Below are 16,693 nucleotides of genomic sequence, written 5' to 3'. Positions count from 1 at the left end.
AACAACCTAGATTACAGAATGAGACTGAGGCTCAAGGAAGGGGAAAGAGGGAGGGGGAGGAAGGAGGAAGGCAGGGGTGGAAAGAGGGAAGGAGAGAGGGAGAAGAGGACTGGAAACAGAAACCCATGATTTCCCAGCCAGGACTTCTTAGATGGAGGGTAAATTTAAGATGAAAGAAGAGACAAAAGTAAAAGGCCACAAACAGCTCCGTTGTCTTGCATGTGAGAATCTTTAAGAGGAGCCATAATAGTGATGCGAAGGGAAGCTAGTGACCCTTGAGTGAATGTCGGCCCAGCCCAAGGTGACAGAACAGCAAGCAATGAATCCATGGTCTCCAGCTAGGTCAGAACTGCTTTCAGGGCAGCTCATGGTCACAGCAGGTGCCTCAGGCCATTTGCCATCAAGGACTCATTTTAGGTTAACATTCAACCCATCAGAGGCCTGCTTTCATCACACACACACACACACACACACACACACACACGAAGATTCGTCTAAAACACAGCCGTGATGGATGGTGGTAGGTGGCATGGGGCCCAGACAACGCTGGTAGCTGTGAGTCCTCCACACAGGAAGCGCAGTGGTAAAGATGCAATCACTGGCTCTGCAGCACCCCTGGACTGACAGCCCAGCCAGGGCTCATGGAGACCAACGCTTGGTGAGAATGCTGCACCCCACCCTGTGAAGAAGTGCTGCTGCTGCTGCTGCTGACGCCGCCGCCGCCGCCGCCGCCGCTGCCACAGAGAGGCGGCCCATTCAGAACCTAGGAAACAGCCGGAATCGGGACAGAAGTCCTGTGGGTGACGGTGGTGTGAGGGGAGAGGCGAAAAGGAGAGGGCCGGAATGAAGATAAAGAAGGGAAGGGTCTGAAATCGAATTGCAGCACTCGGAAGGCTGAGGAGGGAGGCTGCAGAGTGAGACCCTATCTCAGGACAAAACAGAAGGAAAGAAGGAAGCAGCAGCGCGGCACGACAGTTCCCTCCCATGTTCCCTTTTGGGCCCTCTCCACAGAAACTTGTAATCCTTGTGACAGCGCATTTCAGCTTGTGTCCTCCTGGGTCCTGATGTAAACTGAGGTTCAGAGAGATACAGCAACTTGTTTGAAGTCAACCAGCCGCGGAATGGGTCTTTCGCAGTCTGAGATTCAGAGATGGAGAGATTTTCATATCAGGCCCAAGCTGGGCTGCCAGTCTGCTGGGGGAGTGGAGAGGCAGGTGCCGGGTGGTGGACACATAGCTCGGTGTGTTGATTCTGGGGCATTCTGTGTAGGACCCGGCTGCATCACAAATAGAGAACAAATAGAGAGAAAGCGTGGGCGCTCCGTGGGGCGTGGGCGCCCTGACCCTGGCTCTGTACACCGTCCTGAGAGCATGCGCATGCGTTATACTCTCCTGCGCTGGGGCTTCTGGAAGGCCAGCCAGAAGCCAGACAATCAGGCAAGGCCCCTGGGGTGGATTAGAAAGGAAGAAATCTACCAGGTGGACTGCAAAAGCAGAGCGCCTAGCTGGTTCATGGCCAAAGCTTGCTCCTCTAGAGGAATTAAAAAATGGGTTCTAATTCCAAGTGAGAGAAGGGCCAGGGAGGCCACTCCCTGAGATAAGCCAGCCAGCAGGTGCAAGCTGCCTGGTCGAGGGCAGTAAGGTTCAGCCTAAATGCCCTGGGGCACAGTCACCAACCAGCCTCATCTTTCTCCCTGGGCCAAGGTTCAAGGCCGGCCACTGAAGACCACTGTCCTATACCAAGCCTCCCTCGCTATAGCTGTGAAAAGATGGACAAGGGATCTCTGAGGGGACTTGCTCACCAACCGAGGGAAGCCAGCCAGAGACCATGCTGAACTCGGACTCCAGCTCAGCAGAGCTGGCTCCTGGCCCTTCCCTAGCATGACTGCGGTGAATTATTTGTGAGTCAGTAAGTTGCTGGCTTCCTCCTTCTTTGCAAGATCAGGGGCTGAAGTCATGTCTGGTTCACGTCCATTTACACCTCCAGATTCAAGCAGGTGACTGGCAATGGTACACAGTGTGTTTTTGTTGAATAACTGGGAGAAAAGGATGAGGGAGGGATGAAGTGGGAGGAAAGGAGGTAAGATACATGGATAGATAAATGTGTGCAAGGCAGGTGGGATGGCTGAATAGATGGATGAGTGGAAGAAAGGAAAAGAAACATAATGGGTGGATGGAGAGATAGATGGCTCGACGGAGAAAGACTCCTGGCAAGAGGATAAATAGAGGAATGAGTGTATGGATGGATAGATGGATGGCAGATAGGTTGATGGGTGGTTATTGGATAAGTGGATGGATAGATGAATGAGCAGATAGGTGGAGAGGTGGATAGTGGGTGGGTAGACAGATGGATGAGTAAATAGATAGACGGTGGATAGGTAGATAAATGGATATTGGAGAAGTGGAGGGATGGAAAGTAGGTGGGTGATGAGTGGATGAGTTAATGCAATGCTGGATGGATGCTTGGATGGGTTTTGGGTGGGTAAGTGGGTAGATGGATGGCTAAAGGGTGGGTGAGTGGATAGGTGGATAGATGGATGGGTGGACAGATAAATAGTTGGTGGGATGGATGGATGGATGGATGGATGGCAGGTGGGATGGATGGTAGGTAGGGGTGGATAAATGTACAAATGGATGGTTGGGTAAATGGTGGGTGGGTGAATGGATGGATAGAAAGGCGGATGATGAATGGATGGATGAACGGATGGACCGACCGATGGACCGATGGACCGATGGATGGATGGATGAATGGATAGATGGGAAAGGTATATGAATGGAAGAAAGACGTGTTAACCATGCCCTTGCTGGGATGCTGTCTGTGTGCTCTGAATAAATAATGATGTGTGCAGAGGGAAGATGCTGTGAAAAGGCTCAGAGGCAGGGGTGTGGCCATTTTTGAGGGCCTTCACTGTGGGGGATGGGAAACCTGGTCTTGGAAGGGAGCAGGCAGACATTTCCAGCTTCTGGACTCTGAGATGCAGCAACACACAGGTCAGTATCTTTCCTTACTGAGGTACTCACATGGGCCTGCCCCGCTCCCTCGTAGGACTCATGGTGTTTCTTCGGTGACTCATCTGGTGACAGTATCATGCTCCCTGACGTTATGCAGGTGGAGTAAGAGCACAGACAACATGGGCCTCCACACTGTGATTGGATATTAGCTCTGGTATGTGCCCGCTGTGTGGCCTTTGAATAGCTGTCTCACTCTCTCTGATCTCAACCTCCCATCTGTCCCTTGGAAAAATTCACTACATAAGCACCACCTTGTAAAGCGTGGTGCTGACTAGGTAAATTGGGCTCATGGAATGCTTAGCATAGTACCTGGCACAGGGTTGGCACAAACTGGACAATAGTGGCTTTTGGTGACCAGTAGCCCTTCAGCCATGTTGGGCAGTAAAGAGAACAGATTGATGGAGAAGGTGGAGTTGGAAATGACCAAATGGGAGCTGGGACCATGACCGGCCGTAAAGTGCTTGCCATGTAAACATAAATTCAGATGGTGTGTGCCTGTAATCTCAGTGCTCATGGGCAGGATGGAAGGTGGGGGAGGAGGATTCCCTGAAGCTGGCTGGCCTGCTAGCCTGGTGGACACAGTGGGGAATAATAAGAGACTCTTTCAAATAAGGTGGAAGGGGAGGATGATACCCAAAATTCTCATCTCATCCCTCACAGGAACATGTGTACTCACACCCAGCACACTCACACATAAATGAAGAAAAAGGAGGAGGAAGCGGAGGAGGAGGAGGAGGAGAAGCACTATACTCTATGCTTGCAGGAAGCTCAGCTCAAACTGTCTCATAAGCATTGACTGAGCCATGTTTTGTTTTTGTGTGTTGGAAGAGGTCCTACGGCCCACATGTATCAGCTATCTCTGCTCACACGTGCTTCCTAACAAACATGCGTGCACGCATGCACGCTCATAGGGATACATACATACAAACACACACGCACGCACACAGGACTTTCTTCTCCATCTGGAGCTGACTGATCTGGGATCCAGTGCTGGATCACATGGGCCAGTGCCATGTGATTGGGTTCAATCTTTGAATCTACCCACAGAAACAGAGGCTTCGGGTACAAGGCTTTATTCCACCATCCCTCCTTTCCTCTCTGCGAAATGGGGACAGTTGTGAGAGTTTGGGGGGGTGACAGGAGGCTGGTAAATCCTGCACGGGTGGAGTGCCTGGCTTAGGAAGCTGCTGGCCGCATGCAGAGTCACACCGCTTACTGTCACTGTTGCAGCCTGGGACCAGGTCCTCCGGGGCTCCAGGCTCTGGGTTGGGATTCCCAGCAGGAAAGGGCTTTGTGTCCAGGTTGGGCCCTGGGCGCCTGTTGACCATCTGCTGGGGGAGATTTCTGGTTAACAAGCCTGTAATCTTCGCTGTGATCACAGCTCCCAGCCGCCCTCCCTGGGCTCTCCCAGGGGCTCCAGCCTGTCTTGCTAAGCCCCTGCCACAGCTATGAATAGCTGAGCACCTGACCCGCATTTCAATATGCTTGCAGTAGTCCGGGAGCTGAGAGCTGGGCAGCCCAGAAGCTGGTGCAGGCTCCCGAGCTGGCTACCGCACCAGCAACATTTGCTTATTCAAATCTTTTCATGCAACAAACATGTAACGGACATGCCAACTCGATGCCTGGCCAGGCTCAGACATAGAGACATCTGTCTGCTGCTTCTGGACCCCAAGACCTTTCAGGACCCAGTTAAGGTGACAGAACATTTGGACCAAAGAGCAGTGAGGGCTGATGAGCTGGCTTAGTGGGTAAAGGCGCTTGTGGCCAAGCCTAAAGACCTGAGTTCAATCCCTGAATCCCAAGTAGGAGAAGGAGAGAGCCGACTCCTGAAGGGACAGAACAGAGCAGTGAGAAGGGCGCATGAAGTTTGGTCCCAGCACTCCACTTACATTTCTAGTGCAGAGTCTGTAACATTTTGAAGCAAGGAAACAGGTTACTGCCCCCAGCAGGAACCTGACATTGTCTATAGGCCTCTTCGGGTGTCTGGAGGAAGCAGACCTAGCTTCATTGTCCCAGGATAGGTGTACAGAGCGCTTACTTAGCAGCTGCAGCAGCTGGGCGCAGATGCTCAGAACCACAAGGGCCCACCCACCGATACTCACAGTTGCTCCCCGCCCCACCCCTCCCACCCCCTACCCCTGGCATTGCCCCGCCACAGTCCAAGGAGACAGTGGTTGCTGGCTTCACAGAGACACAGGGAGGTGACTTTAAGCTCAGTTTCTGCTGCTGCCTCATAAGGCCTTGGAAAACCTTCCCAAGTATCTCTAGGCTTCAGTTTTTCATTGTTGATTTCGGTTTTTTAGATGGGGTTTCTCTGTGTAGCCCTGGCTGTCCTGGAACTTACTCTGTAGACCAGGCTGGCCTTTAACTCAGAGGTCCACCTGCCTCTGCCTCCAGAGTGCTGGGATTAAAGGCATGGGTCACCATGCCCCAGCTAAGCCTCAGGTTTTGTCTGTTTGTTTATTTCTGTTTTTCTTTCATCCACAAAATTAGCTACTCACTCTCCTGCATGGTTCCTACGACCTTGACGACTCCAAAGAGATTCTCCAGGCCCACAACCTATGCCAGAACCCAGACCAGAACTCCAATCCCAGGTTCCTTTCCTAAGATGACATAGCTCCTTCCTCCTTCCCTGAGAACCCTGAACACTGTCCCCTCTGGCCTCAGTTTCCCCATCAAGGTACCAAGTTGACTCCAGCTCTGAGCATCTCTGAAAAGCAGCCCACTGAAGAAAACATTGTGCTGGCCATTTCAAGCCTGTTCTGGGGCAGCCCACAGGAAGCGGCACAAACAGGCGAGCATTGCCCCCCCACCCCATTTTATGAGTGAGTATACGATCAGGAAGGGTTCTGCTTCTCCCATAAAACCTTTGTCACAACTGGCTTTAGTCCCCTCAACTCCAAGCCAGGACAGCTTGCTGATGCTCCCTCGACTGATACTCAGATAAAAGAAGTTCAGCTAGGATTCAAGAGATCTGCTGGGGGGGGGGGTGTCTCTGCTAGGGACGGGTGTCAGGTGTCAATGCCCAGCTCCTCCCTGCAGACAGGCCAGCTGACACAAAGCTGGGACAACTCAAGGGGACAGGACCTTGTTATATAAACTCTCTCCCTGTCCTGGCCTGTATCAACCTTGCTCTGACGTTTCCCTTTGTGCTCCCCAAAGAAACCACCCTCCCTGGCAGCACTGTCCCAGGCTTTTAGGTCCAGGACAACCTTTAGGATGATCCTGTACACTTATAACAGATAACAAAGAGTCCTCTTCCTAGGTCTATACAAGGCACAGGGGAGTGGGGGTGGGGTGGGGTGGGGTGGGGTGGGATGGGGCAGGGCAGGTGGGGGAGTGCAGTACTTGTCTGCTTGATACTGTCACAGATACTGAACCCCAACTCCTGCCTAGCAGAGGTGGGGATGGTGGAAGGTCAGAACTGGATTGAGCCTGGGTCACAGAGCCCCTCTCCAGTGAGGCCACATGACCTGCCCTTTGGGCGAGACCATGGGACAAACAGGAACAAGAGAGGGTGGGGAAGGTAAGCAGGAAGCCCAAGAAGGCAGCCATGACATTGGAAAGGGGAGGACTCAGAGCCACCCACACACAGGCTGCATGCTGGGTCTCAGGTGGCTGTCTGCTGCGGCCAGCCGCACCCTCCACTTCAGAGGCACTCCAGTCATAATAGGGACACTGAGACCTGTCTTCCTGCAGCTGGGCCCTCCCCCACCCCCAGCCACCAAGACAGCCGGGCTGAGCCAAGGACTTTTGCAAAGGCCTGGAAACAGGATGGGCCCTAAAGGAAGCATCTTGAAGGCTAGGGTAGGCCTTTAGGAGCAGCACCCTCCCACAGAGCTCTGGGCAGGAAGGAGAGATGCAGAAGGCCATTCTACCCTGTTCTTTTGGTGACGGGTCCATGTCCTTGAACCCTGCAGGTTGCCCAGCTGGACCTCCTCAGTAGCTCTGTGCTTGGTTCTCTTTGTCAATGTCTCCCAGTTTGGGACTACCCCCGCCATGTTCCCTGCCCACCCAGTGCATGGCTATGCAAGAAGGGAGGACGCCAAGCTACCTGCAGGACATTGGTAAACTGAGGGTCTACTGTATGTAGGTGCTATTTGACACAGCAAATCTAAAGATTGACAAGTTCCCCAGGGTCACCGTGTGGGGGACCCGCAGTCCATAAGAGGGAAGTACGCAGCGGATGCATGCAGGGCACTGATAAGGGATTAACCCGGAAGAGGCAGAAACATCATGAACTTCTTAGGCCCGATCCGAGGAGAGAGAGGCCAGTGCGGTGGGTGAGAGGATCCAGATCCCTCTTGGAGGAAAGAGAGAAGCAGCTCCCACAAGTTGTCCTCTGACCTCCACGCACACACATGGCACGCAACTGTGTGAGCGCACGTGCGCGAATGTGCACAATAAATGTTAAAAACAACAAAACAGGGAAGGGGAGCTGAGAGGAGCAAGCTGAAGAGATAGTGAGGGCTCAGTCACCTCCTGGCTCTGAGGCCCTGTGGCCTGCAAAGTGCAAACACAGTAAACATAGGCATTGGGGGGCTGCCAGAGCCAGGTACAGCTGGGCACACTATAAGCCCGAGCCTCCTCCACCCAGGCCCCCTGCTCAGGAATGGCCTTCCCCTGCAGTTGCTCCACTGCCTTAAGTCTGTTAAAAACGTCTTGGGGAAGCCTACTGGTATGTGGCACACACCTTTAATCCCAGCACTATGGAGGCAAAGGCAAGCAGATCTTTGAATTCAAGGCCAGCCTGGTCTGCAGAAGGAGTTCCAGGACAGCCTGGGCTACACAGAGAAACCCTGTCTAAAGAAAGAAATAAAACTCTTAGAGAAATAACAGCCAAGATCAAAGTGCACACACCTGCACTTGTGTGCACAAAACCTTCTGGCAAAGTTCAAGAAGCACTTCTCACTGGCTGCCTTAGGTGACGTGGCATCCCCTGCCCCGCCCCCCAGAAGTCAGGAGTCCTGGCTGGAATGGGTTTCTCTCCTGGTAAGAGAGAAGTGTGAGCAGGAAACAGAGCAGCGAATAACAGGGAAGAACCACAGAGGAGAGCCTGCACCCCTGAAACCAGTGACTCATAAGTAGAACCTGAGTACAGCTATGAAGTGATTGTGAGTCCATCTTGAGCCACAAGAGTCTAGATAAATAAAAAGGAAAATCAGGACTGGTGAGATGATGAATAAAGGCAGCTGCTTCAGAGCCTGATGACCTGTGTTCTAACCTCAGGACTCCCCCAAATGTCCTCTGACTTTCACAAGTGGCCTGAAAGCACTCACATAAATAACTGGGTTTTTTTGTTGTTGTTGTTTTGTTTTTTTAAGGAAAATCTTCAGCACCCTGTAAGATACTGTTTCAACACATCATCTAACAAGTGTGCAAATGACCTATTTTACATTCTTTTGTTTCTGCTCTACTCTGGGGCTTCCCACTTTATTATGCCCCACTCTACCCCAGCCCTGAAACACACGTTTTTCAGCCTCGAGGGTCCTGGGTGACATGTGACCATCCTGGACCACCCAGCTCACCTAGGCATCACTTAAACTGTAGTGTACAGATCACAGAAGATACTCACAAATGCAGAGTGCCAGGCTCAGCCCTGGACCTCCAAACCAAGCCCCCACCGGACTCCATCCCCAAGGGATTCTGCTGACTGGGATACACTGGTCCAGACCTGTCTTAAGAACATTCCACAGTGATGGATGCTTTTCAAAGATGTGGGGCAGCACAAAAGCCTCCAGGCACCTGTGCCCCACATAGCACTGGAAGTACGGCGTAAGCTTTATTACACTTATGTTCCAATTAGCCGAAAGCACAGCTCTGGAGGGAGAAATAGGCATGAAACTTTTTAAGTTCTCACCGTGTTGGCTATGACTTTTCTTTTCTTTTTTTTTTTTTTTTTTTTCTTTTTTGAGGGGAGAGGTTGAGACAGGGTTTCTCTGTGTAGCCCTGGCTGTCCTGGAACTCACTTTGTAGACCAGGCTGGCCTTGAACTCAGAGATCCAAATGCCTCTGCCTCCTGAGTGCTGGGACTAAAGGTGTGTGCCACCAGGCCTGGCTGGTTATGACTTTCACCATCATGGATTTTGTCTAAGGCGGGGAAGAGAATCAAATGCAGATATATTCAGCAGCATGGGCATGCTGTTTCTGCTTTACTTACTAAGAATGATTATTGTTGCTGTTGTTGTGTGTGTGTCCATTGGAGGATGGAGAACAATTTTGTGAAATGGGTCCAGGAACGGAGCCTGAACTCCAGGCTTGTGTGGCAAGCGCCTTTACCTGCCTAGCCATCGTACCTCATTCCCTTCTTTCTTTCTTTTTTCCTTCTTTCTTTTTTTCTTTCTTTCTTTCTTTCTTTCTTTCTTTCTTTCTTTCTTTAATGTGTGTGTGCATGTGTGTGTTCTTAAGTGGGGTGTCTACTGTGTGATAAAACACCATAACCAAAAGCAACTTGGGAAGGAAATGCTTTATTTGGCTTACAAGTTCTGTGTCCCTGTCCATCATGGAAGTCAGGGCAGGAACTCAAGGCATGATCCTGGAGGCAGGAACTGAAGCATAGGTCATGAGAAACAAGACAGGAAGTAGCCCGCCTCCATGGCCTCTGCCTCAGTTCCTGCCTGGAGTTCCTGCCATGACTTCCCTGTAGGATGGGCTGGGACCTGGGAGCTGTAAACTGAAATAAACCCTTTCCCTAAGTTGCTTTTGGTCCTGATGTTTTTATCACAGCATTAGAAACCCTAAGACAATGGGTGCACATATGTGTTGCGTGCCCCTAATATGGAGGTCAGAGGACAACTTACAGAGTTAACCTCGGGAGTACTATCTACTTTCTTTGAGACAGGGTCTCACAGCCTAGAGTGCACCAGTTAGGCTAGACTGGCAGCCAGCGTACTGCCGCCTCCCCCTGTCCAGCACCGTGGCTACATTGCACTACACCTGCTGGACCCAACCCAGGCTGGCATGTTTGAGACACAGCTCTTTCAGCTGAGCCCTCTCCCCAGACACACATCCCACCTCCTCCTCCTCCTCCTCCTCCTTCTATAAGCTTCTAGGGGAGAGGGTGTGATGGCCATTTGGCCAGATTTAGAAAGTAACTTTTGAGTCGTGTAAGACAGAATAGTATAAATAAGGACAGTCCCCATGTTATCAGTGAGGTCCATTTGTGAGCCTCAATTTTTACCTGTTTTGTCGCCATAACATCCCAGTGAGGAGATGCTGTCACTTGCATTTCACAATAGAAAGGCTGTACATACATAGTGGCCATTCATGGCACTGTCTCTGCAGGCTAGGCCACGAGGGACCTGGTGTAATGGCAGGGCTTATTTGAGCCCTGATGGTGGAGTGTGATGAGAAAGAGGCAGAGGCCACTACCCAGCCTGGAGATGCTCCTCAGGAAAAGGGGACCACCAAGATTCCTTTGGGGAGGTCCCTGTCTGGTTTCTGATTGGGCAGTGGTAGACGCCAGGCATACATTGAAGCCCCAGGAACCTTACAGTTACTTCTGCAGAGCTGTTGGATTGGCTGTAGCTGCAGGCTCTAGGGAACGTGAGCAGCTTCTTGAACAGCATTGTGTGTGGCCAGCTAGAGCCAAGGAAGCCTGAGGAAGCGCCCGTCCCTGTGCCTGGGCCTCAGGCCTCCGCTGTGCGCTTGTATTTAACTCCTCGCTCCATTTCCGAGCGAGCCTGGGTGCTGTGTGTTTGTTTGTCTAGCGACAGAAGGCGGCCTCCCAGGGAAGGGCCCTCCCTCAACCCCCTCCACACTCACACAGCCGGCCTAATGCTGCGTGGCGGGGTACGCTGGTTAGGAAGCAAGCTGAGGGTGTCCTGGTACCGCCCACTGGATCAAGCTCTCCCCTGCCACATGAACCAGCCTGAATCCCAAACTGGCAAAGACTGGGGGCACAACACCCCACAGAGAAGAGTGCCTGAGCCAACCGCCCAGAAAATGAAGAGCTGGCAATAGAAGCCACTTCCTGTTTACCAAACACCAGGAGACTGGTTTACTTCATGCAGGAGCTTGTGAGAACACGCATCGGGGCTGGATCGTTAACACACTGGCATTAAAAGCACAAAGACCCCAGTTCAATCCCTGGGACCCATAGGGAGCTGGCATGGAGATGCCAGCATCCTAACCCCAACACTGGGGAAGCAGAGACGGGAGGGTCCGGTGCTCATTAACCAGCCTTATTGGTGGGCTCTAGGCAAGTGAGAGACCCATTCTCAGAGTAGGTGAACAGGTCCCCATTAGGGTGTCCACCTGCCTCCACAGGCATGGGCACACAAATGTAGCTGCACACATAATCATTTGAACACCTGTTAAAAAAAAATCAAGATTACAAACAGAAAAATCAAACAGACTTTACTATACTCAAAGCTATCCAAAAGCAGCTGAGTTTCCAGCGGCATTTTTAACCCAAGATCTACACTACAAGGGCCTAGGAAAGCCAGGGTTTGAATACAGAACTTGGTGGTATTTAATGCCAGCAGTCTGGAGGCAGAAGCAGGCAGATCTCTGAGTTTGAGGCCTGGTCTACAGAGAGAGTTCCAGGACAGCCAGGTCTACACAGAGAAACCTTGTCTCAAAAAAAAAAAAAAAAAAAAAAGAAAAGGAGGAGGAGGAAGAGGAGGGGAAGGAAGAAGAGGAGAAGAAGGAGGAGAGAACCACTTAATCACAAAATGATTTGAAATCCCTGCTGTTGAGGGGCTCAGGGGTGTAAACTTCATATCTACAATGTCTTTGTCATGTGATTATGGGGAACTCTTGGCCTCAGTTTCCTAATCTGTAGAGTGGGTTGACAAGGCCAAATTTATATAGCATTGAGATGAGACAGTGGCTGGACAGGAGGGGTGTCACAAACAGCAGGCACCTGATGTGAGTCCATACCACAGAAGCCTCTTTCCGGTTAAAACTCCAGGACCTGATGCCTGGAAGCCACAGGACTGTGTTCCCAAAGGGAACTTGGTGTGACAATGAGCACAGGCCCCTCTGGGTGTAGTTGGTCCATTTCAGAGATATGGAAACTGAGGGTCTGGCCAGTTTGTTGGCCCACTGGCGTCTTCATGGGAGCTGGGTCAGATGCTGGCTCAAGATGGTGTGAAGAGAATGCACTGTGGGAGATATCCCCCCCCCCCCGACACACACACTCACACACACAGCTGCTACTGTTGCCGATGCTGTTGTCACAACGTCCTTGCCCAACTGCTGGGGCCAACCGTCACCATGGCAACCGCCAAAGGCCAGCTGGCCTCAGGTGCAAGGAGGGGCTGTGGCCACCTTGCTCCCTGGCCCTGGTGCCCTCCTTGACCGTGCGTGATGATGTATCCAGCCCGGTGGCCTTCAGAGCTCTCTGACTGTAGCAGCTGGGTGGAGGCTGAGCCCTTCTCTGAAGACAGACCCCCCATGGTCCCCTCTGCTTCTCCCGCATCTCCATTCGTCCTCCTGCCCTGAGGGTGTGATGCCCTCAGGGCCTGAGGTCTCCGGCAGAGCGGGGGCTGCAGACCCCACTCCTTGGAGCGAGTGAGTGAGCGAGCAAGCCAGCGAGCAAGCCAGCGAGAACGAGCTGGAACAGCTTAGCAGCCGGCTCTGTGCTGCAAATATTAATTATCTGCTAACGACTCTCCAGGCAGTCATTAGACTCTGCTGCTGGCAGCTGTTCCCCAAACCTACCAGAGGCAGCATGGATGGAAGGAGCTGCCCGTGTCCGGAGGGGTGGAACGGACCCTGTGAGCAGGCATGAGGCAGGGGGGTGGGGGTGGGCTTTAGAAGGGAGGAGTGGGGCGGGGGCTGCCCTCTTCAGGAGAGAGAGTTAAGAACAGTGTGCGGCATGCTGGGCACTGGGGGAGAATCCAGAAAGACAGGTATGCAAAGCCTGCAAAGCCATATAGATGCCAAATCTTTGAGTCTTGCATCACATCATGTGCACTCAATGAGCACCTACTGCGTACCCCAATGACAGGAAATGCCAGTGGAGGCCTCTACCTGCAGACTTATCAACCATCCCCCTCACTATGAAGGCAGAGCCGCCTCTATGCAATAACCCTGACTCCTGCCCTTCCTCAGAAAATGTTCTCTGGTCCCTGATCTCTGATTCCTGGTCACTGGTCTCTGGTCACACAGATCCTGGGCTCCACACAGACCCTGGGCTAGGGATAGAGCCGGGGATTCCAGGGAAAGATCTCAGGGTCTCCCCGCCTCATCTGCTCCTGCTCTGACTGAAGCAGTGCCATGTTCTGTCCCTTTGCACCACAGTTGACCTTATGATCTATGGTGAACGGGCCAGCTTCCTCCTCAGGGTCCCCCTAAGGACAGACAGGCTTGAAGGGAAAGAGCATCTTCAGGAACCATATGGATATCTGGTGTGTCACAGGTTTAAGTGTGGTGGCCAAGGCTTTGCTGTGTCCCCACCCCCACCCCAATTGTCCCTGAAAGGAAGATTCTGAAGGTGCCATGGGGACACCTTGCTCCAGCAGAGGACCCATAGGAGGTCAAGGCCAGAGGCATGTGGTGGGGTGTGGCTGGAGTTGGTGACCACAGAGACCACCAAGCTAGGACATCTCGTGTGACCTTCAGTGTGAAGCATAGTGGCACACACTTGTAACCCAGCACTCAGGAGGCTAAGGCAAGAGGATCATGGGCTCAAGGCCAGCTTGGGCTACATAGTGAGACCTTGTCTCAAACTAGGATAAAAAAGAGGGGCCCCCAGAAGCTCTCAGGGCCAAGCCATATGGTGGCTTACCTGTGGTGGTGACACCAGCAATCCCAGGGAGGAAACGGCGGGAGGATTAGGAGTTCAAGGTCACCCTCGGCCACGTAAGCAAGTTCAAGCCCAAGCTAGGAGACATAAGACCCTGAGACAGAAAGGGAAGGAAGAAGGAGGGAGGCAGAGAGGGAGGGAGCGAAGGAGAGAGGGAGAGAAGAAAAGAGGGAAGGAATAAAAGGAGTCACATTAAAGAGCTGTCAGTCACTAGCAGAGTCCTGACTTCACAACTGAGGACCTGGCTTCTAGCCTACCACAGAACAAGCTCTTATTTTCTCTGTGCCTCAGTTTCCTCAGATGAACCAAGAGTGCCCTCATATGGACTCATGCATTCTATTATTTAAAATTACAAGAAAAAAATTTTTTTGTCAAAAATAGTTTTCTTACCCAATGGCACATAATCTCTGTGGTGCTAAGCTTCCTAAGGACATTCTCCAACAAATACATACTGCGTGTTGGCACCGGCCTGATACATCCCACCCCTTGCCACCTTACCTCCTGTGAGTCTTCTGTATTCCCCCAGATGCGTTCGTCTGTATTTTCTTGTCATCTCTGCAAACGTGAGCTGATTTTCTTACTCTGGTCGTCTCCGGTTGCATCCGTCCTCCTGCAGATGATCCTGCTTTGCTTTTTCATGACAGCGAAAGTCTTTTGTGAATATAGACCGTATTCTCTCACCTGTTCCTATGTTGACAGGCAGCTGAGTGAGCTCTTGGGGACTGTTGATGAGCAAGGATGTCTTCGATTGGCTGGATGGGAAATTTGGGGGGTCTCGTGTAAATATCCAGACGTGGTGTAGCTGGGTCATGTAATGTGTCTATTTTTAGTTGTTAGAGGAACCCCTGGGTTGGTCCCTACAGAGGCAGCGCTCACATCCAATAGCATTGTTTAAGAGTTCTCCTTTCTGAGGTGGAGGCAGGCAGATATCTGTAAGTTCAAGGCCAGCCTGGTCTACAAAAAGAATTCCAGGACAGCCAGGGCTCAGAGAAACCCTGTCTCAATAAAAGAAAAAAAGAAAGAAAGAAAGAAAGAAAGAAAGAAAGAAAGAAAGAAAGAAAGAAAGAAAAGAAAAAGAACAAAGCAAACAAACAAACAAAAAAAAAAAAAGAGTTCTCCTTTCTGCACATCCCCACCAGTATTTCTTGGTTGTTTTCTTTCAAAATGTTTTTCATCGATTTATTTTATTTTGAGTATATTATATGTGTTTTGCCTGCATGTATGTTTATTTTATTTTGAGTATATTATATGTGTTTTGCCTGCATGTATGTTTATTTTATTTTGAGTATATTATATGTGTTTTGCCTGCATGTATGTTTATTTTATTTTGAGTATATTATATGTGTGTTGCCTGCATGTATGTTTCTGTACCACGTGTGTGCCGCGTCAGTGGAGGACAGAAGAGGGCGTCAGATCCCCTGGAACTGGAGTTATAAATGGTCGTAAGCTGCTGTGTGGGTGCCGGGAATGGAATCCAGGTCATCTGTGAGAGCAGCCAGTGCACTTAACCACTGACCCTACCTCTCCAGTTCCTGTAGGTCATCTTTTTGCTCGTTCTTTGTAATTTTGAAAGTGAGGGTCTCGCTAAGCAGCCCAGAGTCACCCTGAACTCTCTAGCCTGGCCCTCCTAATGTTGGCCTGGTGGGGAGGGGCGCCACACCCAGCCGTATGGGCTTCTGTTCACATGTCCGCAATAGATATCCGGGGTGTGAGGCACACAGTAGGCCTTCAGCACAGGCCACGGATGACTGAGGTCACGAGTCCTGTCTGGCCAGCCCTCCACAGAGATGTCCCCAGCAGCCAGCAGAGTCTAGCAGAGAGCGGCTGGGAGGTGGGGCCAATGAGTAGCTGCTTAACTGGAGAAATGAATGAGGCAGGTCTATGCTGACATAAATCTCGGGAAGAGAACATTTAGACGCTTCGTACTCGGGCTGGCTATCATTTAAATTGCCAGGCTGCTGCCGCGGCCCACATTCTCTTATTAGCGTGTTTCTGAAGCCTGGGCCTTAATTGCACATCACTTCAGACTTTGCCCACTGTGCCTGCCCACCTATTTGCAGCTCCTCCATCCCCGGCTTGGCAGCACCTGGCCTGAGGACTGGGCACCAGAGCAACACACAGACAGATGCAGCCTGTCTGTGTGGGGGGTGCCTGTCAGTCACGCCTGCCTCCCTCTCTGCCCTCTGCAGGGCCCTTTTCCAAACAGAGCCCAGAATGACCCAGAGCTATGAATCACACCAACTTTGATCCCTCCTCTGGGTCCTAGTTAATACTGGTTAAAAGCTTAACTCAGGGCTGTGGAGATAGCTCAGTCAGTAACGCAATTGCACATAAGCATGAGGAGTTCATTTCAATCCCCCTACCCCACTCCACTTGCCAGCTGTGGCCCAGTATCCTCCACCCTCCTGGATTTAGCTCAATAAATCCCTTGTGCCTCAGGACCTTGGCACCTGCTACAGCCTCTTCCTGCCTTGCTCTTTCCACAGCATTTGCCTGATGGATTCACCCACCTTCCTTAAAACTCTGTGTTTTTAAATAATGTATTTAATTTTATGAGCATTGATGTGAGGGTATCAGATCCCTTGGATCAGAGTAACAGACCATTGTGAGCTGACATGGGTGCTGGGAATTAAACCCGGGTCCTTTGGAAGAGCAGACAATACTTTTAACCCTTGAGCCATCTCTCCAGCCCCACCCCCGTTTTAAGTCTTACCTAAAATATGTCTCCATCCCCATCATCACCTTTGAGCCTCTATGTTCCTGGATTCCATTCTTCGGTGTTGACAGGAGGGCACAGGTCACTTTGGACCCTCTGACAAATGGAGAAGTTGAGGCTCAGTGATGGATGTGACACCCTGAATCACGCACTCCCACTCTGTCAAAAGGTGGCATGTGCCACCCAGCCCAGGGCCCTTGCACAGGCTGTTTC

This window comes from Meriones unguiculatus, chromosome 4, assembly GCF_030254825.1.
Source record: "Meriones unguiculatus strain TT.TT164.6M chromosome 4, Bangor_MerUng_6.1, whole genome shotgun sequence".
Taxonomy (NCBI): Eukaryota; Metazoa; Chordata; class Mammalia; order Rodentia; family Muridae; genus Meriones; species Meriones unguiculatus.
The sequence above is the reverse complement of the archived record's forward strand: the minus strand, read 5'-3'. Positions refer to the sequence as shown.